The sequence below is a fragment of the Carassius carassius genome, chromosome 12 (genome assembly GCF_963082965.1).
Source record: "Carassius carassius chromosome 12, fCarCar2.1, whole genome shotgun sequence".
Classification (NCBI taxonomy): Eukaryota; Metazoa; Chordata; class Actinopteri; order Cypriniformes; family Cyprinidae; genus Carassius; species Carassius carassius.
In genome coordinates this window covers 33,576,412-33,600,608 of record NC_081766.1, presented here as the reverse complement: position 1 = coordinate 33,600,608, position 24,197 = coordinate 33,576,412, and the positions used below count along the sequence as shown (strand labels likewise).

The 24,197-nt window shown below is 35.9% G+C and overlaps 1 long non-coding RNA gene across 1 annotated transcript; it reads left to right on the top strand.

Moving 5' to 3' along the window:
* Positions 1-15,911: 15,911 nt before the first annotated feature.
* Positions 15,912-17,133, top strand: LOC132154325 (uncharacterized). The gene is made up of 3 exons (XR_009437151.1): positions 15,912-16,005; positions 16,519-16,646; positions 16,767-17,133. It is a non-coding gene; the product is annotated as an uncharacterized LOC132154325 (long non-coding RNA).
* Positions 17,134-24,197: the final 7,064 nt, after the last annotated feature.

Sequence of the window (24,197 nt, the reverse complement as noted above, 5' to 3'; positions counted from 1 at the left end):
CACAGGCTTTAACTGTGATATTTCACAATAAAATACCGTATTTAGACTTTTACTGTGAAAATAATGCAGGCGCGGGGTTTTACAAGAAACTACTGTGAATTCCGTCATTTTCGCGCTGCAACTGCGTCATCTGAGCTCCCCGGAGCTCCCTGTCCTGATCTCCTCCGTGGTCATACTCGACGGATTCAGTGCGGTAAGTGTTTAATTTCAAACTTTGTCAATTTGATGACTGTTTTTAATATGAAATTTCATGTAATTTAAAAGTATGAACCAAATTAGCGTTGGTTAAGTTCTGTTTCATGTTTTTGTAACTTAGCTGGAGCAGACTCGCGTCTAGGTTTGAGCGCGCAAATTTGAATGATCAGACGTTGGTTGTGTTAATAAGTGTATAGCTAGTAGTAGCGTATTAAGTTATTAACTGTGAGGCTTCACGTTAACTACACCGTCAAAATTGAACTTTAGCTTTGCTTAATGCTTTTCTTAGTTAACGTTTGTTACTCTAACAGCACTCTCTCTTTTCCCACAGCATTTTTCTACCACCGGGAAATAAAGTTATAAGGTAAGCTGTGGCCTCAATGTGTGTATTATGACAGTTATGATCAACTAGATACATTATAGTGTTGTGGATTTGTGCAAAGGTGGAATAAATTAATCTCAAATTAGTAATGTTAGTTAGCTGGGCGTCGTCCATATTTTTCTGCCGTGTGTGTGAAACGGAGCAGCCGTTGTCTGTCTCGTCAACAGAAAAAATAAAGTGCATTTTATTATAAAAAAGATATAGGAAAATAAATGTGTTTATCACTGAATTAGTGGAGCTTCGTTAGCTGTGCTATTCTAAAGTAAAACAGGTCGACATCTGGAGATGTTAGGAGCCATTTTGTCTGTGAACGGGTAATAATTCTAGGAGGAAGAGTGCAAGCAGAAACAGCCACATGGAGATGGACTGGCAACAGGCTCTTCCTCCATCCTCTGCAAACAGTACGTGTAAATGATGTAAATTGTTGTGTGCAAATGCATTGCCTGGGTAAATCACACACATCTAACTTACTTTGTTGCAGGACTATTCTTGACTGTGTGTTTGTGATGTAAATGTTTTTCAGTTGCTGTTAAGTTATTTAAATGGTTGCTGTTTAATTGAATCCAAGTAATGTCACCTTGTTAAAACTGAGCTAACTTTAGTTTTGCTCAGTACTGCAACAGCAGTGACCCACTGAAGGTGATGACTGGGAACTGAAACCTTTTTAATCCCACTTGAATTAAACTAACATCTTTCTACTCTGTCTTTTTGTTTATATGTGCTTCTTGGGCATCAACCCAGAGACAGGTACAAAATCAAAGAGGCAGAGAGGACACATAAACCAGCAAGTCTGTACACTGATCAGGAAGCTCATTGACTTTGAATGGATGTCAGTCTAATGTAAGTTGTGTTCCAACTTCAGAACAGACTAACGAAACACTGTCTTTGTTTTAAGCTAGAATTAGTTATGCAGTAAGATGTTTACTTAAGCTATTAAAGGGTTAGTTCACTCAAAAATGTAAAGTCTCTCATTAATTACACTCCCTCATGATGTTCCAAACAATTTTGTTCAACACAAATTAAGATAATTTTAAGAAGTCCGAGAGCTTTCTGATCCCGCTTATAGACTGCAATGTTATAACCACTTTCAAGCCCCAGAAAGGTAGTAAAAACATTGTTAAAATAGTCCACGTGACTACAGTGGTTCAACCTTATTGCTATGATGCGACGAGAATACTTTTTGTGCGTTCCGCACTATTAAGTATTTTTGCATCGCTTCATAACATTAAGGTTGAACCACTGTAGTCACATGGACTATTTTAACAATCTTCACTACCTTTCCGGGCCTTGAAAGTGGTAATAAAATTGCTGTCCATGGAGGAGTCAGAAAATGTCTTAATTTGTGTTCCAAAGATGAGCGAAGGGCTAACGTGTTTGGAATGAGGGTGGGTTTTTGGGTAAACTATCCCTTTAATCTGTTCTACGAGTTTAGACAGGCTGCAAAATGTGTAAAATTCATTGTTCTTACGTTTATTTGAATTAAACATGCCTTTTCAATGTTATAGGTTATTGATATGTTAGAATAAAAACGTCAAATTTACAGACGTACTTTACAATAGTTTTAAGTGTAAATTTACATCACATTACTGGCTTACTGAGTTGCATTACTATGTACGCATGTCATGTAATTTTTGCTTAACCTCAATCATGTTACTTTCAGAGTCCTCTGGTTTGTTGATTTAATATTAATTGATATAGTACTATTCACATGATTTATCTGATTTATCATGAGTTTTACAATTGTAATTTCTTAAATTGTACACATTTTAGGATTAGTTTTACATTGCGAGTACCATACTTGCAGGTACTTGCACCACAAAGTAACTTAAACTTTTTGTCTTTCTTATCTTTTGTAGATAGTGGACAGAACCCATACTATGCAGATACCTGCTGCAAGGGAAGGAGTGAGACACCTGCAACCCTCTCTTTTCCCACCTTTTTGTCTTTTCTTCCCTCTCTCACTCTCTCTTCTCTCTCTCCTTCTTTCTCTTTTCAGCTCCTACGTTGTGAAGTACCATTATCACATAGTAAACACATGCACAGTGCACACACATAGACACACATTCCTGTTACCCAGTGTTCATTCCTGTTACCCAGTGTTTATTCCTGTTATTAAATTGTATTTTTCAAGTACCATTATCACATAATGGTAAACACAGTAAACACATTCACACACATATTGACAGACATACATGTTACCCAGTGTTCATTCATGTTACCCAGTGTTTATTCCTGTTATTAAAATGTATTTTTCTTCTAAAAAAATAAAAGTTAAACCATTGTTTTTATCAGTTTTGTTTGGTCCATCATTTATGCTAAATCACAGAATAGACATGGTTAAATACAGTAATTCTACAGCAGCTTACTGTTAAATTACAGTAATATGATAGACTAACTGTAATTGCACAGTAAAATACTGTAATTATACAGCAGCTTACTGCTAAATCACAGTAATATGATGACATAGTTATTGTGAAGTCACAGTAAACAGCTGTCATTTCACAATTATTTACTGTAAAAATGATACGGTAACTTGCTGTGAAAGTCATGCAATTATTAACCTGCAATTTATTGTAAATTTACAGTGAAATAATTAACAGTGTAGGCATTTGCAAAATTTAAGAATGGGAACAATCGTTTAAGAACGAGCCATTAAAAATCCATTTTTGTTGACCACTAATCTGAATATTGATGAGGATGCAACCCCCTAATGTTGCTTCCTCGATCTATATGGTGATTATGGTTACTTTGGTTTATGAGTTATCTAAAAAATGTAAAATAAATGTTATGTTTCTATACAAATGGCACCTTTCCAGTCAACATGCAGCCTACAAACAACCCACATATAATCTACAAAATTAAAACAATGGAATATGCCAATAAAGTGATTTTTACAGGTACCAGTTTTCCACCAACAGAGTTTGTGCTGCAAAATGTGTCTGCCACTTCATTAGAGACTCATTCTCTACCCATTAAACAGGAAATGTTCCTCCTGTATGCCAGGTGTGGAAACCTAAATGGATTTTAGAATCAGGAGGAGAACAAAGACTCCCACCTGCTTCATGAGAAATGAGGCTTTCTGGGAGGAGACTTCAGCTCTACCCCTGCGGTCTCCATTATACCTCCACTCTCTGCACTTTCATTTCCTGGCACAGAGGAAAGGGACGCCTGACGAGACCTCCCCGCTGGTCCCTGGCACTGACTGACAGCCCAGAACGCTTGCTTTGAAAAGCACCTTTAAAAAGAACTCCTCCATCTGACACAATTAGGCTGAAAGGCCAATAGTTGTACAAAGGCAGGCTTTCTGCTCAAGCACAAAGATACAATAACCGTATGCCAAATAATCCGAAACAAAGTTAATCTAAATGCAAAATCATCATTCGACTGAGTTTCTTGCCATTTAGCAGACACTGTACAAAAGCAACAGTACGCCATTCAGTCTTTTAGAGTCTATTGAGGAGTCTGGCAGTATATTTAATTCTCTAGGGTACATAACTGACAGACTGGAGAGCTGGAGAAATTATAACTGTGCTCTTTGGCTCAGCCTTATTTCAAACTAAACTTTACATCCCAGATCTTTAAATAAATAAAGAGACAGTTCACTAAAAAATATAAATTCTGTCTTTGTCTATTCACCCTCAAGTTGTTTCAGACCAGTATGAGTTTCTGTCTTCTGCTGAACACAAAAGAATATATTTTAAATTATGTTGCTATCCAAAAGGTTTCTGGTCCCCATTGCCTTTTTATTTATTTATTTTCTTCATGGAGGTAAATGGGGAACAATGAACGTTTGGTTATCCACATTCTTCAAAATATCTTTAATATTCATACAAGCTTGGAACAACTTGAGTAAACGATAACAGATTTTAAATTTTTGGGTTAACTGTCCCTTTGAAGTGTCTTTCATAATCTAGCTCGTAAGTGTCACAACAATCCATTTAACATCCTGCCAATTTAACTGCATCTATCTTTCTTGACTTTTACCTCATGAATCATTTGTGTTGGTCAATAACCTATTTAAAACACAAACATGAATTGTGTGATTTATTAGAGTAACATGCAGTATTCAAAAAACATGCATATTCATCTATGCAACCAAACTAGGTTGCATGTGTGAACTACCGGCTACATTGGCAGAAATGTTGTGTTCCTCAAATGCCCATCCATCATGAGACTATCCATAACTAACTCTAGCCAGGATCTACATATTTTAAGTGAATTTTGGGAGCTCACATAAAAATGCAACAACAGTACGTACAAACATTATGTAATTGTTCATTTGTGCAAGAAAGCCTTTTAATAATAACGCTCCGATCTCTGTTTACTTATGGACATATTGTTTGTATTTCACTTTTTGTTGAATTCCAGGTAGCTTACATACAGTAAAAGTTATTGTTTAATAAATATTCTGCAGTAGTTTAGCATTCTCTGTATCTTTTTCTATGAATGTATTATTTATTTAGTTAGTTATTTTTGCCACAGATATATTAGGGGACGTATTTTAATAATTCAATAAATGCATTTTAACAAGGAGGCACTAAATAATTTAATGATATCTTTTCAGGAGGAACTGTAGATTGATTTTTGAAAAAAAAATCAAATATTAATATGCATTGAAGCAGTTCTAAGACATAATAATAAAATATGATGCTGGATTATATTAGAAAAAAAGAAAATACTGACCTGAATCTAAACATACTTCGTAGACTAGATGGATAAATAATTAAGATAAAGTATATAAAATGAGAATTTGAGTAATTCTTGAGAATTTACTATTCTTTAAAGTATATAGACACATGATTATCAGCTTTCCGCTCCAAACATTCCCTTTCTGGAAAATTTTAAAGCTCAACGACGTGCATCACCATCCCTCTAAACCGTATTGAGTTTTCCAGAGCTACTCTCTAAAGTAAAACTCTTCAGACTTGACGTCACAGATGTGTGATGGGGGTTTTCAGAGGGCAGAGGACACAAAGCACAACACAATACAGTATGAAACGACACCCTCATGAGGTTTAAACCTTTTACATGCAGACAAAGACTCAACGCCAGACTGCATATGAAATCAATACATGTGCAACGAAAGTATGACGTCATTACTAAAATAATACATTCATCCTCATTTAACCTCAAGGAGAGCAATTATTTAATTGTCCGTTAAGTAAAATGTTCATTTTTCTTCAACTGTATGCAAGCACTAGACATTAAGTAGAAAGCCATTGCTCTTAAAACACACAAAGAAATCACAGAAGAAACTTCAGCAGGGACAGCTCAGCTTTAAGTTCTCCAATGATAATCATCATATTTCAGTGTTACCTCTTAAAAAGACCACTTACAGGACATTACATCTGTGAACAGTCTCTATGTTTGTTCAACTGAATGCATATAATGTTGACTGTTCATTATCCAACTACAAACAGTAAAGAAACCTACAAACATTAATATATATATATTTATATAGCTAAATTGACCAACATAATCATGCACAGTTTAAATATAATGTATATACAGTGTGTATGGGTCAAAGACGTTAAGATGTCCGCATCAAAAGAAATGTACAAAAGGGATTTTGTGTCCATAGAAAGCACATTAAATGTAAGTAAAATGTCTACTTTTAAGGTTTCAAATAAGTTTTTGGAGAATATAATATCAAAATTTGGTTAAAATAATGTTACATTGTCATTCAGTGTAACACAATATTTATGCAAAAATTCAAACAACATGTTTATTCTGAAGTGTACATATTAAAATATCTAAAAGAATAATGGAGCATACTAAATTTTATTGTGTTTTAAATTAGTAAAAAATTCTTACTGACAAATGGGCAAAACCTAGGATAGTGGCAAATGTTAAAAATGTAAAATTACAACTCATTAGTATTTGGGGTGAAAGTAATTAGTCTTTTAATATGTCATAAATTGATTTTTGTTGTAAATATGCCTGACAAGCTTGTTACACTGAATGACATTTTACTGGGTGTCTTCTGTAAATCAGGGGAAAATGTATGATATTTATTTTTTGCTCAGAAAAACAAAAAGGCAATTAAATAAAACAGAAAACTTTTTGCATTTTTGGGGGGAAAAACTACAACAGTTTAAAGCAGTATTGCACGTTTTTTTATGCTTAAACACTTTTTCGCCTTTGATCCGTATATATAATAATTTATAAGTGTTGCTGTATACAGAAAACGAACACTTAACATCGAAGACATTTCTAAAAAGGTCCCTTTATTAGTCAGCAAACTCAGTCCAAATATTTATATGTGAAATATTACAGAGCTGTTTTTACTGATTTATGAATATTTCTGTAAAATGCACTTCAAAAAGCATCCAACTAGTGAGTAAGAGACAGAGAGGAATGTGGCACAGCAAGTGCTGCAAACCACAGCCAAAGACATCCTGTGTGTGTGTGTGTGTGTGTGTGTGTGTGTGTGTGTGTGTGTGTGTGTGTGTGTGTGTGTGTGTGTGTGTGTGCACGTGATGCAGACGTGCAGCTCTGAGTAAATGTCAGTGTGAGAGGAGAAAGTGTTTGCATATGAGCGGTTGATGTATGTTTTTGGCCTGAAGACATTTATTCCCTTAAGCAATAACGCTGTCACCTTTGTCCAGTGCATTATATATTAAAATGGCCTTTGGAAAAAAAAATGTCTATATGAAATGTCTTTCCTGAAAGCCAAACACACTGCTCATGTGTATTTAAACTAGCTTGTGTCTCCATGAAAGAGGACAGGATTTCACACACCATCACTGACCTCCATCACCTGCTGTGCTCGGACACTTTTACAGGCCTACACATTATGCTCCATCACACACTTCACTACGTCCAGTGTCAGAGCTTTCTCAGTATGAGCAGCACAGGTAAGAAAGTCTGTGTAAGGTTCGATCTAATAAGGGTTTCTTTAAAGCTCAAACAGCAGAGTCTGGCAGTAACATAATGAGTGAATTTACCAAGGAATGTAGAGTATGAACAGGTCAAATGTTAACCTAAAATATACATCTAACTCCTGGAATTATTAAAAAATAACCTCATGAATTACAGTAAATAATAATAACATAATAATAATAATAACACTAGTAACAGCATCCCACATATAGGAGATTTTGTCCATTAGATCGTAATGATCTCTTTGACTCTTGAACATGAATAAGATCAGCAATGAATGGAGGGGCTATACCATGCAGGGATTTAAAAACAAACAAAAAAAATCTTAAAATCAATTGTATAAGATACTGGTAACCAATGCAACGATCTCAAAAGAGGAGTAATGCGATCATACTTGCGAGTACTCGTCAGTAGTCTTGCTGCTGAATTTTAAACAATTTGTAATCTGTCCAAAAATGTTAAAAGTACCATAATAAAGTGAGTTGCAATAATCTTACAGAGAAAAAATAAAAAAATGAATATGCTTCTCCAAGTCTATATGTGCTAAGAAAGGCTTGATCTTACAAATCATTCTTAATTTGTAGAAGCTAACTTTGACAACTTCACTAATTTGAGAGTTAAATTTTAAAGCACTACCACAGATCACACCCAAGTTTTTTACTTGATTTTTCCTAAAAGGGCTTAGTGTTAACCAAGTTGACTCCTGCCGTATCGCTCATTTCAGAGGGACCAAATATAATGATCTCTGTTTTCGATTTATTAAGACTCAGAAAGTTAGCAGACATCCAAGACTTCACCTCATCTACACAGGCCAACAGACGCCCCAAGGCACTGGAAAAATCTGGGTTAAAAAGACAAATACAACTGAGTGTCATCAGCGTAAGAATGAAATGACACACCATATTTTTCCAAAATCAATCCTAACGGTAGCATATACAGAGAAAAGAAAAAAGGGGCTATAATAGAACCTTGTGGGACACCACAAGAAATGAGTGGCACTGCTGATACAAATTCTCCCATACGGACTGAAAAACTCCTATTTTGAAAATATGACTTAATCCATCTTAAGGCATTTCCACCTACAGATGTTTCAAGACGAGATATAAGTATTTGATGGTCAATCATATCAAACGCTGCCATCAGATCTAAAAGTAAAAGTACAGTAAAATTTCAGAAATCAGTCACAAGAAAAATATCATTAAAATCTCTCAGCAAAGCTGATTCAGAGCTGTGATGTTTTTTAAAACCTGGCTGAAACACTTCACAGATCTCATTTGTATTCTGAGGGGCCATCTCATCCTATGGGTCTAGTTTTATCTTCTTGCTTCAAAAATAAATTAGTAAAATAAAATAAATATAATGCATCTACTAATCTGGCAGGAATGCATCCACAAATCACTCATTGACTAACAGACAAAAAAAATTGATATTTATTTTAATACAATGTCAGATCACTATTTTCTAGAGAAAAAAATTAATAAAGAAAAGAAATAAAAAAACTCAAAACTGTTTAGACTGACTAAATCTTACATGTGTTTAAATTCACATGAAATGTAAAAATGAAGAAGTGCATGGCCTTGTGTTTAGATTAGATTTTGTGCCATCTTTGATCAAGAGAAAAAAACAAGGTTATATAAAATTAGGTCCAAGCATAATCTACCTGTAATTATTTTTTTTAACTCATGTGCGGCATTAGGCCTATAACAAAGACATCATTCATTTATATTGCTTCAATCATAATTAACTCAGATTTATTTAATAAAGTGGAATTTCTTTCCGATTAAAACAGAAATACATGAGTCTTTCTTTTTTTCTCAAAATTAAAAAATAAATAAATCCTCTGTGTGAGTTGGTTTACAAACATATGTTATTAAATCCAATGGGACATACAGAGAACATCAGCATTGCCAAAGACTCTGATCACAAGATCACAAACAGAACTATCTTGGATGCAAAGCAAGAACACATCACAATAACACGAGGACAGTTCTGCTGAAAATGTGGTAATGGGCAAGCGATCTATATCGTTTATCCTACTGGTAAGCATCCACTTTCATGATAGAGCTCCGCTGCAGTCACGTGATGTGTCACTCCAAACTTGCGTGCCAATTTAACATCCAGATCATATATCATCACTTCTTGCACATATCGTCCTGAACTCTCTAATGAGACCAGCAGACTTAAAACAGCGCGTTTCCGGTGCATTCTGACCCTTGTAATTACTCTCACACCTCCAGTAGTTACTAGAGCACATCTTTGGGTTTTATAGTTGCTCACGAAGCTCGCGCATACATCGATCCTTCAATTTGCGCACCGGAATTAACGGTGCTGTATAACGCGAATGCATTTACCCCAATGCATGCATTTACAAAATTCCGTTTTCGTTTCTCGAAAGCCCTTTTTACAGGTATGAAGGAGCACTTACCTTTCAGAGCTCTTGGTTTGGCTTGTTTGCGGCGCGACATCCTATAGAAACCCGCTGAAGATCATTCATATATATCTATATCTCTCCTCTAATGTGATCATAAAGCTCATTCAGTCTGACACCGGATCACTGCACATTGTACATTCGAGAGAAAAAAAACCCTAAGTCTTGCTGGTTGGTCTAGATGTATCTGTTTAGAGCAGCTGAAGAGTTAAAATGTCATATCCATCTGCTAACATCGCGCTGTAAATTCATATAGGCTACATGTTTGATTTGCTCAGTTACGTGCATTATCTAGATTTCAAAAGCCGCTGTAAATGTGAAAAGAAAAAAAAAATAATAAAGCGAAAAACGAGTAAAAATGAATTATTTCCTTGCATTGGCACGAGTAAAATACTAATTGACACTGTCTATTTTATAATTTCATCTGGAGAATCAGGACTGAGTCTGTCTTAAAAACAAAAACAAAAAAAAGAGTCGGAGAGGAACATGCGAGCTCCCTCCTCATCACCAACCTGCGAGGTCTCGCTCTGCGCTGTCGCTCCGGTAGTCCACATAATAATGGAAAATGGAAGCGAGGCCCCCAAAGCCATGAGGACGGCTCCAGAGGGGGCCCCATCCCCGCGGGGACGCGCCCTGTGCGTAATCACGGAGGAAATCATTGTCAGCCTGCTGCTCTCAAATACTGACAGAGAGGCATGATTAAAAACCGCGGGGCGTCGGTAAGATCCGGCGTCTGGACCCGGAGCCTGGACTTCTGGCGAGACTTCTGAAGGCGGATTGGTCCCTCTTCTGGTAGACGAGACTCAGCAAGAGAAATGCACATTCAAATGCAGAACCATTTCACATTTTTCAATTTCATATTACATTTCAGACATGGGTTACTCACCACAGTGCTATGCGATATTTATGGAAGTTTTTCACAATGAGCACTGAACTTTTGTTGGGAATGTCAAGACTTTATAATGATAATAATAATGCATTAGGCTATGTTACTGCCCACAGTCCAGTCACACTTTCTCCATGTAGTAAGATCTGATGTGATTGGCTTTTGTTTTACAACAATGGTAACCATAAAAACATAATGTAAACTCTTTATAGTGTCAAATATAACCGCTTTAGCAGTTCTTCCCCTTGACTTCAAAAAAGAACAAAATAATAAAATAACATTTAATTTCAAAATGTCCAATGCAAAACATGCTGGGAACTAGAAATATACTAACCAAATTTCCAAAGTAAACAATAATATTTTAATTAATTAATGCAGAAATGTGCATTTACCTTACTCAGTATATTAACTTCATATAATGATCAACGTTGTTACGTCAAAGGTTTAATTAAAGGTTTAATTAAATCAATCAGTTAGGATTTTTAACTGGCAACTAACAGGTCCGGATTCATCTTTTCAGAGTGTGTTACATGGACTTACTGTTACAGCTGTTACATACCGATTACAAACAACTAGCTCTATTGAGGAACTGGAACCAGACTGGAAGATGTTCTCTGTTGCACAGGGACTGAGCAGGCGCTGAAGGACTTCGTTAAGTTCTGGTTGTTCATTAGCACTGTCATACTGTGACCTCCGTATTATCTGTGTAACATCCTCACTTTATTTATAAAGCCTTTACATGTTGAGAATCCGCTCTAAATATCTGGAGTAAATTCCCCACTTACCATCTGACAAAAGCACAAACAAAGTGTGATCAAAAGACGCAAGATTGATATGATTTGCTTTTTTGTGTTTTTGGGATGTAAACATTTTTTTGTGTGTGGTTTCGTTCTGTCAGGAGGTCTCTGTTGTCTTTCAGATGAATATGAGCGGTGCTCAGGGTCCCAACATGCTGTCAGACTCTCTCCCCAAATCTGAAGCTCTTTTATACCTGCGGCCCCCAGCCGTTCCTCACAAACACAAACAAAGAGCGCTCCAAACCCACACAGACTGCTCCAGCTTTCCTTCAGAACAACACTCGTATTCCTCCACCGTTTGGTTTAGTTAGCAGCACAGAAACGTTTCATTGTCACGTTTATTGTGTTAACTTACTAGGGCCTAAAACAGACAAGTCTGTAAATATATTACATATACATACACACAAACATATATATATATGAATGAATGAAGCATTTCTAGAACTTTTCTTATGCACTACTCTACAGTCACAGCACTGTACAATCATATCTAAATGCTTAATAAATTTCTTCAATAAAAACTATATAGACATATTCAAACAACCAGTGAAAGGACAAAACACATAACAAAAACACTTGACTAAAACTTGAATAAAATAAAAATATGGAAAATAAAAAAATATAAAAACTTGTTCAAAATATTAATAAGACTAGGATCTTGACACTAAATAACACTGCACAACAAATACAGTAACAAATTACACTAAATATATATCTACATACTGTAAAAAATATATACTTTTTTAAAAACTTGCAAATAAATATTTTTGGACTGTATTTTAAGAAAAAAAATCAGTCTTGATACTTCAAAAAAGGTCTTAAACGTTAAAGATATGTAGTTACTTAGAAAGTTTGAGGCCTGTGCAGGATTTATAATTTTTTTTGGTTTATGTTGAACATTTATTTGATTTGATTTGATTTGATAGTCTTTCTACTTCAAAATTGTACTTTCCATTTACTCGTGCTTTGTGAGTGGAAAAGTTGTTTATAAATTGTATAAATATATTACTTTTATGATTATATTAATTATTGTATTTTATATGATCGTTTTTATTATTTATTGGAAGCTGTGGTTTTGTTTGTCTGTTTGTTTGTTTGAAGTCTCTTCTGCTCGTCAAGACTGCATTTATTTGACCAGAAAGAGTAAAAAAAGCATTCATTTGATCAAAAAATCTAATTGTGTAATATTATAACAATTTAAAATTATGTTTTTATATTTTCATATACTTTAATGTGTTTATTAATGTATTTCTGTGATGCTCCGCTGTATTTCCAGCATCATTCCTCCAGTCTTCAGTGTCACATGATCTTCAGAAATCATGAAAATATGATGATTTATTATCAGTGCTGAAACATTGGAAATGTTGAACCTGAGGATTTAAATTTTTTTATATTTTTGATGAATAAAAAGTTATAAAAATAAAAAGAATAAATAAATAAATAAATAAATAATAAATAATAATATAAGTTATAGAATAAAAAGAATAAAAAGATCAAAATAGAAGTATTTTCTAACAATAGAAATATTTTTTATCAATTTGACATCCTTGAAAAGAAAAATAATGTTGATAATGTTTTTGATTGATATTTTGACACCTATCCAAATTTTCTCCATTGAAAAAGGGTATTTTTTTGCATGAGGGCAAATTATTTTAAACCCTGAATCTTCAACAAGAGTTTTGTTTAGTAATGTATATTCGATGTATTGAAGCTGTGAAGAAAAGATGACTGGTTACTAGCAGGTTGTGCCTTCATCAGTAGAAGTGTGCTGGTTATCTTGAGGACTCATGTTTAAAGCAGCTGGAGAAGAAGCCGTCTCCGAATCCCTTGACCTGCTGTGAGAAACTAGTTCAGCAGGGCTGTGAAACGGTCAGGCTGGATTATATTCTTCAGCAGCGAGGGATGATCTCTGCGCTGGTCACATCTCTGCTGTCAGGAGGTCTGTGATGAGAGACCCGGGGACCGACGGCTCACAGCAGACTTACATCCCCAAACTTCCCATTTCTCACTAGATAACATACACACAGCTGTCATCCCTCTTTCTTTTTCTCTCCATTTCTGTCTCTCAGAGAGGTACTGTCACACACACACACACAAAGGATATTTCAGGTTCCATGGAAAGAAATCAACAAAAAGCATAACTAGTAAACTAAACACAAATAGATGTGGGTAGCATCAACCCATTCTCACTCCAAAGGCGTCAAAAACCGAAGCATGGTCAAGCGCCCCTAGCGTCACTTTTATGACGCCAAATGTGACTCTCGGCGTCGAAATATCGACGCCCTACGACCTTCATTGCTTTCAGTTCAAGAAGTCTCATTCAGCACACATCGCGATACTTGCTGTCAGTTCCACTGTTTGGGTGAGTAGTCGTAAATACGCTCTTTTAATGCCTTTTATAAAATGTATTCTGTCTTCTTTATTACTCAGATTAGCACCATATGTTTAATCGCTGTATTATATCGGTCATCCGCGGCTGTCTTTGAGTTTCATTGCGTTTAACTAAATGAACACAGCTGCTAATTAGTGTGATTAAACTCTATCGGTCACGTGACGTGCCATAGACCTTCTTAATTTCAGGTTCAATTATGTTGTATTTGTAGTAAAATCGTGTTTATCACGACACTTACAAAAGTAATAAATGAAATGTGAAGTTAAAACACAGTAAACGGGACATTTACCATGTTTTTACCACAGTAACTGTAGTTTTACTATGGTATATTAGTAATCAATACAACAATACAATAATCACCAAACCAGCTATGTTCTGTAATGTTAATGTTTTTATGTGCTTTTATATGACAGATATCACAGTTATCATATGTTCTGTACCATGCTTTTAATACCTTTTAATGTAAATCCAAAAAAAAATCAAATAAAACAAATTAAAACTAAATAATACAAAAAATGTATTTTTCCATCTTGCAGTTCATTCATGTCAGTTTATATCTAAATATTTTGCTCACAGATCATTATTAACAATCTGTATATAATTCAATTTTATTTTCTCTCCCCTTTTTTATTATTTTTATTTTTAGCTGAAAAGACGTAAAGGAAGCAGTCAGCCCAGTGGTGTTTCTGGAGAAGTATTCCTTCAGAAATGGAGAAGACAGAAAGCTGCGGAGGCAGACATTTGCAGCAGTAAGTCTGTGATAGTTTTACCCTTTTATCAAACATTCCTGCTGTTATCATTTGTACAGCATGTGTTGTTTTCTCACACTTGCCATCTTTGCACTTGACCACTTGATTAATTATTTGACGTCTTTCCTGTATTTGGCCTAGGTTTTCATGACCTGATGACTGTGGTTCCCAATCCTGGTCCTGGAGAACCCCAGCACTGCACGGTTTTGGTGTCTCTCTTATCTGACAAACACACTTTTGAGGTGTTGGAGACTTCACTGATGAGCTGATGATCTGAATCAGGTGTGTTTGATCAGGGAGACGTCTCAAATGTGCAGTGTTGGGGTTCTCCAGAACCAGGATAGGGAGCAACTGCCTTATGGGACACTCTTATGTGTTTACAGAGATTTTTAATATCTAATTATCAATATTTCACATACTGTACATTGAACAGCTTTCCGTGACCTCTTGTGAGATCTCGGCAAAAAGTCTTGACGATTTATTCCAAAACATGATGCATGATGGGATACACTAAGCGTTGTATAGTGCTCCGGAGCAGTATTGGAGAGGTTTAGTGTGTGTTAAGGATGCTGTGCTTTGGCATTATTAAGACCGGGGACAGTCTTGTGCACACACTGTCACGTACACACACTCTCAAGTGGCCAAGACTGCAAGTGTGGGTATCTGGACAGGGTCAAAGTCTTAAAAAAGAACCCTAAACACAGTTGCACATCACTTGTATGATATTGTACAAGCCCCAGGACTGTCTCATCTGACACTATCAAAAGAATTCATATGACTATAGCTTGCTATTAATTACTTGCTTTTAATAATGCATGCATTTAACATTTAATTACACAGCATCTTTACAGAGGCTGCTTTTATGGTCTAAACAAAAGCCAGTGTAATGTACAAGTTGCACATAATTAATATTTACTTCCTTTCTGTCTTACAGGATTGTTTGCAGATAATGCTGTTCTTCTTTTTCAGAAGTTTTTGGTGAGCCAACCCTCACACACCTTCCGAAAAACTAAAAGAGCTATAACTGACTCTCAGCAAATCTTGCCATGATCAGCTCTTCCCAGGTACATTTGGTTAAAACATTTTTGAATCAACATTTACTCATCAAATGCTCTGGTTTGAATCTTACTTTAAATTAACTTAATTATATGTTTAATGAGCAATATTAATTGCACACAGAGTAAGTAGAGATTATCTTGTTTCACAGAAGAGAAGGAAGACCAAGGAAATGACTTGCCCAGGATGAGGAATGAAGACGGCCATCTTGAGCCCAAACAAAGACAGAAGTCCTCTGGTATGTGTGTGTTGAAACAATGCTGTGTTATGTGTTACAGCACTTTATGATGATCTCTCACAGGAATGGTCATGTCAGCCTTGATTTTTTTTTATACTATTACAATTACAGCATGTTAGCAAAGTGTGACTGGACATTTTTAATCTTATGTTTTTAAAAACACACCACCTGTTTAAAAGCAGACAAGTGTCATGAAATTGGTTTAGTTGATATAAACACCAATTGACATTATTTCATTGTTTTGTAAATGTTATGTTATAAATTGTGAATTGTTAGTTGATTGGTTTGAAGCCAGGCCTTACACTGCACAGACTAAAACACATTTGTGAGAGAAGTCAGGAACTTTGGAGAAAGATTCAAGAGGAAAAAGACACATTTACTGCAACAGTAGATCAACTCTAGAGTCTCTGAGAACTATGCTAATGCAGTCTCATGAGCAAGACCTTTGCCTCTGTAACATTTTCTTAATTCTTGCAGAATGAAATATTTATTGCAGTATTTTAATTTGTACAGATGATCTCATCAGCCAAATGAGGGGTTTTGACCAAATGATGCTCTTGAAAGAAGTGAAAGAAGAGGATGTGGTAAATTGTATTCAGAGAAAAAGCTTCTCAAAAGATCTTAAAGCAGCTTGAAGAATGGTAAGTGTACAGTACTACAAGGGTCATAGTTGCTCACCCTGCTACAATCACACAGAACATAAGCTGAGCTCTCTGTCCATTAAACAACTTCATCTGGATTGTTTGTTTCACTTTGACCAGGTCTGGGATCTCAGGACTGAGAGATCCTCTGGCTGAGAACAAGCTACACCACATCAGTGCTGGATATCAACCACAAACTGTTTCCAGACACGAGAGAAGAAGATCACGATGGGGAGATGAAACCAGTTTAGATGTGATGATAAGGAATCATTATTTTCTGGAACAGTATCACATGTCTTACATGTATCACAGTTGACTGGATGGGACTGTGTGACTTTTAAGGACATTTCATCACTCATCTGTGTGAACTGATTAATATATGAGGTTAATGTATTTTTGTTGATAATTATTTTCCTTGAATCTTATTTGTCTTGATGCTACTTTATCAACTTTATAGTGTATGCTTCAATAAAATGAAAATGGTGAATATTGTGTTCTGAAGATTCTTGGTAAACACATCATTTTACTAGGTAGGCTCATATGTGTTTACTTTAGACTTGGAAAAACTACATATTAATTGTTAGGATTATTTTTTACTTCAGTCATAAACATTTTTGATCAGATTAATTACATCTGGGACATCAGTGCACCAGAAAGTTATTTTTTATATTTTAATAACAAATATGCAATTTTTTGGTGTAAGAAAGGGAGTTAGGATATTAATTATTTTGCATTACAAGATGGGCTTTATTGTTACAAACACTTGAGGGATAACTGAGAATGTAGCAGGAATGATCAACGTGGATCTTGTACTGTATTCAAACCAAGAGCATGCACATTACTGATGTCCAGCACCTGAGGAGGAAGATACGGGGGTGAGGAGGACATTTTTACACTGATTTTTGCTAATTAGTTTATATATATATATATATATACATATATATATATATATTCTTAGCACTGCATGAATTTGTCCTTGTGTAATAGTGAAGTATCACAATGTGTATACATTGTCCTTGATTACTGCTTTACAGTGAGGAATAGATAAAGGCAAGTTGTTGCAGGTTCATCCATTATATTTATTGCCATTTACTTCAAAACTCAAAGAAATAATCTATTATTTTCATTATTAAATAATTTCTTTCTAATTTTTCCATGTTTCATCAGACGGCCTCACAATGTCCTGTCAAAAGCTGTCCTAGTCATGATGTAAGAATAGAAAACAGAGGACTGTGAAAACTGTCAGATATAAATGTGCCTCAGCTCAGTTTGTTGTCCATGATGAGGAGAATACATATATGTAGGTTTATACTGCCCTTCTACCCCCAGGGGCCCAGTACCACCCCCCGGAAGAGCCCAAAACTGTACATTTCAAATGGCCGTAAATCAGAGTCCAATAAACATATCAAAGAGAAAATGGGCAGGATTACTACTTATGCTATGCTGATAAAATAATGTTGAACTCAGTTTTCAGAAATAAATGGAAAGCTGGCATAAAGGCATTTTAAATATTGCTCACTGTAAAATACCACATTTCAGCCTGCCTCTCAATTATATCATAGATGTTTGCACAATGAACATATTTAGATATCCAGTTTTCCTTACAATAAATAATTTATTTTGTTTCGTTAATAAAGTTTTAAACTACATTACCCACAACCCTCCATCGTTCTATCTATGGAAAGGCAACACTAGGGGGCTGTTTTTTGTAGTTCATTGAAGTTATGCACAGGGTTAGGGATAGGATCTCGCTAAAGATGTCATTTTTCTCAAGATAGCGACACTTCATTGTTGACTTAATATATTACTAATGTGATGCTAGCAGCAAAACATACTTTTTAACATGATGCGCTGTTTAAAATGGGACTGTCCTGAAAATTCACAGCCAATGACATCAAAGCTGAGCAGCGGCGTCACACTTCTTTATCCATTTATGACAGATGTCTTTCGTTTTTCGGCTGAAGGGATAGATTCGGTTAACAAAAGATAATATTTGCTACTTATTAGATTCGGTTTTATTAACGTCTACACCTTCCTCCGTTGTTCAGCTTTACAAAAATTGGGCAATATTGATGTGCACATGCCCAGCACTCGCAGTTAGCACCCAACAGATAGATTCCTCTCATTAAATATAAAACAGATTTTTAAGATTTTAATTTTTTTTTTGACCAAAAAAAAATATATTTACTAATCAAATGATGTGCTTCTAAAATTTACATTGTATATTACATTGTGTTTTAAAGTTATAATTGTTCACATTTGTGTTTCTGTGATTTACAATTTCTCTACCATTTGAAGGAATAAAAACAGAAAGAATAAATGAATGAATGAACAAATAAATATATAAAGCATAATGAACATGCATATTTTGTAAAGATCTTCCATTATTTATTGATATGTCAAACTCATTTAAAGACGTACCCAAATTAAGAATAAAAGGGCAGTTATGTTGTAATCGTTAACTATTTTCAGTATGCAAATGAAAATGCTTTTATTAAAAAACAAAACAGGAAATACAGTATGTCTTTCAGAGAACACTGGAAAAAGCTGACCAAAATGTTATACAACACAATGTAAATGTTTCAAACTCACAAAATAACACCATGAAGACATGCATTTCAAGTGTGCAATATCATCTATAAAACTCTATCAGCACAGCATCAAATAAACACTGATTGACCGAACAATTGAAGAACAATTGATTGTCCGAACAATGGAAGACAGAGAAAGTGTTCAGGAAAACAAACACCTGCTACCTTTGACAATAACATCATGAATTCACTTCATGACTGGAACTAGGGTATGACTGTGTATGAATATCTCCTTTACTAAAACTCCTGATGAGAACTGATGCCTTTTTTAATGATAAAAGCATTAGGAAGACACCGAGTAAAGTTTACTGTATGAAGCTTGAAAAAGAGAACACAATGCTTTATCAATACGAAAAATACTATTTTAACTTTTCTTTTCATCACTGGTTCTGTAATGTATTCATTATGAGCTTATAATTAAAACAAAGTTACATCTTCTGCAAAAATCAAACCACTGTAAAGTCTAATCACTGATCCAGGGACCATTTCTGTGTGTGCGGGGGATAAAGAGTTAACGAGGTGAGTCCTTGTGCATGATGGAGAACTACAGTGTTATCTGCAAACAATCCTGAAAGACAAAAAGCAAGGAAATATTTAATTACATTCAACTTGTACATTACACTGGGTTTTGTTTAGAACACAAAAGCAGCCTCTGTAAAGATGCTCTATAACTAAATGTTAAATGCATGCATTATTAAAAGCAAGTAATAAATAGCAAGCTATAGTCATATGAATTATTTTGATAGTGTCAGATGAGACAGTCCTGGGGCTTGTACAATATCATACAAGTGATGTGCAACTGTGTTTAGGGTTCTTTTTTAAGACTTTGACCCTGTCCAGATACCCACACTTGCAGTCTTGGCCACTTGAGAGTGTGTGTACGTGACAGTGTGTGCACAAGTGGGAAGTCGTGGCCTAATGGTTAGAGAGTCGGACTCCCAATCGAAAGGTTGTGAGTTCGAGTCCCGGGCCGGCAGGAATTGTGGGTGGGGGGAGTGCATGTACAGTTCTCTCTCCACCTTCAATACCACGACTTAGGTGCCCTTGAGCAAGGCACTGAACCCCCAACTGCTCCCCGGGCGCCGCAGCATAAATGGCTGCCCACTGCTCCGGGTGTGTGCTCACAGTGTGTGTGTGTGTGTTCACTGCTCTGTGTGTGTGCACTTCGGATGGGTTAAATGCAGAGCACAAATTCTGAGTATGGGTCACCATACTTGGCTGAATGTCACTTCACAAGACTGTCCCCGGTCTTAATAATGCCAAAGCACAGCATCCTTAACACACACTGAACCTCTCCAATACTGCTCCGGAGCACTATACAACGCTTAGTGTATCCCATCATGCATCATGTTTTGGAATAAATCGTCAGACATTTTGCCGAGATCTCACAAGAGGTCACGGAAAGCTGTTCAATGTACAGTATGTGAAATATTGATAATTAGATATTAAAAATCTCTGTAAACACATAAGAGTGTCCCATAAGGCAGTTGCTCCCTATCCTGGTTCTGGAGAACCCCAACACTGCACATTTGAGACGTCTCCCTGATCAAACACACCTGATTCAGATCATCAGCTCATCAGTGAAGACTCCAACACCTCAAAAGTGTGTTTGTCAGTGAATGCTGCGTTCCAGGCAGGTTTTTGAGCCCGTAAGTCACGACTTCAAACCACGACTCACGACTTTATAGCGTTCCAGGCAAGTCACGCCAAACTTCCTGAGCGCAAGCAATTGTAGCTAGATTATTAATTTTATTGCAATGTTATATTGTCCTAAAATCGTTTTTTTAACGTGCACCACTTGCGTAAACACTGCATCCATAGGCAATATTATCCGTAGAGGCTGCCAATGTTGTTTCGCAGGCCATGTGACGTCAGAGTTCGTAACTCGGAGTACATCTATCTAGTACGAGTTCACGGGTGGGAAGTCACGGGTTTGACTGCTGTTCCAGTGCAGTTTCACGGGTAGAAGGTTGGAACAACACGGGTTACGGGTTGCCTGGAACGTGGCATAAGAGACACCAAAACCGTGCAGTGCTGGGGTTCAGAATTCGTGCTCTGCATTTAACCCATCTGAAATGCACACACACAGAGCAGTGAACACACACACACACACACTGTGAGCACACACCCGGAGCAGTGGGCAGCCATTTATGCTGCGGTGCCCGGGGAGCAGTTGGGGGTTCAGTGCTTTGCTCAAGGGCACCTAAGTCGTGGTATTGAAGGTGGAAATGAGACAGTCCTGGGGCTTGTACAATATCATACAAGTGATGTGCAACTGTGTTTAGGGTTCTTTTTTAAGACTTTGACCCTGTCCAGATACCCACACTTGCAGTCTTGGCCACTTGAGAGTGTGTGTACGTGACAGTGTGTGCACAAGACTGTCCCCGGTCTTAATAATGCCAAAGCACAGCATCCTTAACACACACTAAACCTCTCCAATACTGCTCCGGAGCACTATACAACGCTTAGTGTATCCCATCATGCATCATGTTTTGGAATAAATCGTCAAGACTTTTTGCCGAGATCTCACAAGAGGTCACGGAAAGCTGTTCAATGTACAGTATGTGAAATATTGATAATTAGATATTAAAAATCTCTGTAAACACATAAGAGTGTCCCATAAGGCAGTTGCTCCCTATCCTGGTTCTGGAGAACCCCAACACTGCACATTTGAGACGTCTCCCTGATCAAACACACCTGATTCAGATCATCAGCTCATCAGTGAAGACTCCAACACCTCAAAAGTGTGTTTGTCAGTGAATGCTGCGTTCCAGGCAGGTTTTTGAGCCCGTAAGTCACGACTTCAAACCACGACCATCATTATTTCAAACCATCATTATTTAGTTTTAATTTGTTTTATTTGATTTTTTTTTGGATTTACATTAAAAGGTATTAAAAGCATGGTACAGCACATATGATAACTGTGATATCTGTCATATAAAAGCACATAAAAACACTAACATTACAGAACATAGCTGGTTTGGTGATTATTGTATTGTTGTATTGATTACTAATATACCATAGTAAAACTACAGTTACTGTGGTAAAAACATGGTAAATGTCCCGTTTACTGTGTTTTAACTTCACATTTCATTTATTACTTTTGTAAGTGTCGTGATAAACACGATTTTACTACAAATACAACATAATTGAACCTGAAATTAAGAAGGTCTATGGCACGTCACGTGACCGATAGAGTTTAATCACACTAATTAGCAGCTGTGTTCATTTAGTTAAACGCAATGAAACTCAAAGACAGCCGCGGATGACCGATATAATACAGCGATTAAACATATGGTGCTAATCTGAGTAATAAAGAAGACAGAATACATTTTATAAAAGGCATTAAAAGAGCGTATTTACGACTACTCACCCAAACAGTGGAACTGACAGCAAGTATCGCGATGTGTGCTGAATGAGACTTCTTGAACGTGATTTCATAGCGATAAACATCTCATGTCCTCGCGTCGAAATTCTGGCGCCAAAAGTTTCTAACAGCGGTCTAACAGCACTCGTCAATGTCAAAATCACTGAGATGGCCAATCAGATCAAAGTAGGCGGGGTTTACTGTTCACAGAAGCAGAGCGCGAAGCGTCAGTTTAACGTTAAAGAGAGTGAGGTAAGATGAAGCTGCAAATCAATTAACATTAGTCAACTCTTAATAATACGTTTTACCATAGACATGTTAAATGACCTAAAGCTATATCCAGTGATGAAAAATTTTCTGAAATATGGCCATTTTGAGAGAAAGAAAGGGGGGGGGGGGGGGTAAATTGTCTCTCTCTGCAGACAATGAAGCGATTTTGCCCCTTTGTTGTTGAGAAATATAATGTAGCGATTCAGTATCGATTAATAAAAGTAGCGTGACAACACTCATAGGTTTATGAGCTTCTGAATGCTACTTTTTGCACAGCACGATCTCAGATCTCTGTGTGCGAGTGGTGTGTGTGTGTGTGTCTGTGTGTGCACGTTCATCAATTAAAGCAGTGCATTAACGTTGAAAAACTTTTTTTAATCGTATAATAAAAAATTGTGTATGTACCGTTTAAATACAGAATTATATCGGGGTGTGGGGGGGGGGGGCTGTGCACACTTGGCACAGTGGTTAACCATAAAAATAAAAAATGGCACGTCATGCCGAAAAGGTTGCTGATCCCTGCCATAGACTGTATAAAAACAGGACTACGCAGTACTCATGAGTCTGAGCTGACTGACGAAGAGGATGGAGACCTACAGAATTATTATAATGATGACTAGCAGAAGCAAATGCACAAATTGCAATTGACTAGTAAAAGTATACTGAATGGGAGAGAAAAAAATGGCCAAAAATTATTCAAAATATACAAAGTAAAAACGGAGTTAAAATATATTTTTGAAATTGAAAATATATTTAGTTTCAACTTTCTTATGCCAAAATGTATTTCAAAATAATTTAAATAATATTTTTAAATAAAGTTAAAAATATAATAATAATATAGTTTTTCTTCAAATGTGCAATGTGAATGCATTTTCTTGGATTTAAATATATTGTTTAATTGTATATTTTGAAAGTATATATATATATATATATATATATATATATATATATATATATATATATATATATTGGTAAATATATATTTACATGAAATATTTTAGCAAATATATTTTTGGGCCATTTTTTGTATATTTTGAAATATATTTACAAATAAAATAAAAAGCATACATATACCACATGGATATAGAAATCTTAAATGTATACAAGTTGGTTTTGTTGTCATTCAAAGCATAATTTGAGACTTATTACAAAATACAAAGCTGTTCCTAATTCCTGAGCCCAATTTGATGCAGCACACTTGAATGATTAACTATTTCTCAATTTCTAGAGATTACTGTTTCTGACCATGTATTAGATTATCTGTTATCTGGCTTGACTGCGTTAATATAAACCTTGACAGAACCTGCATACGTTAAAGTCTTT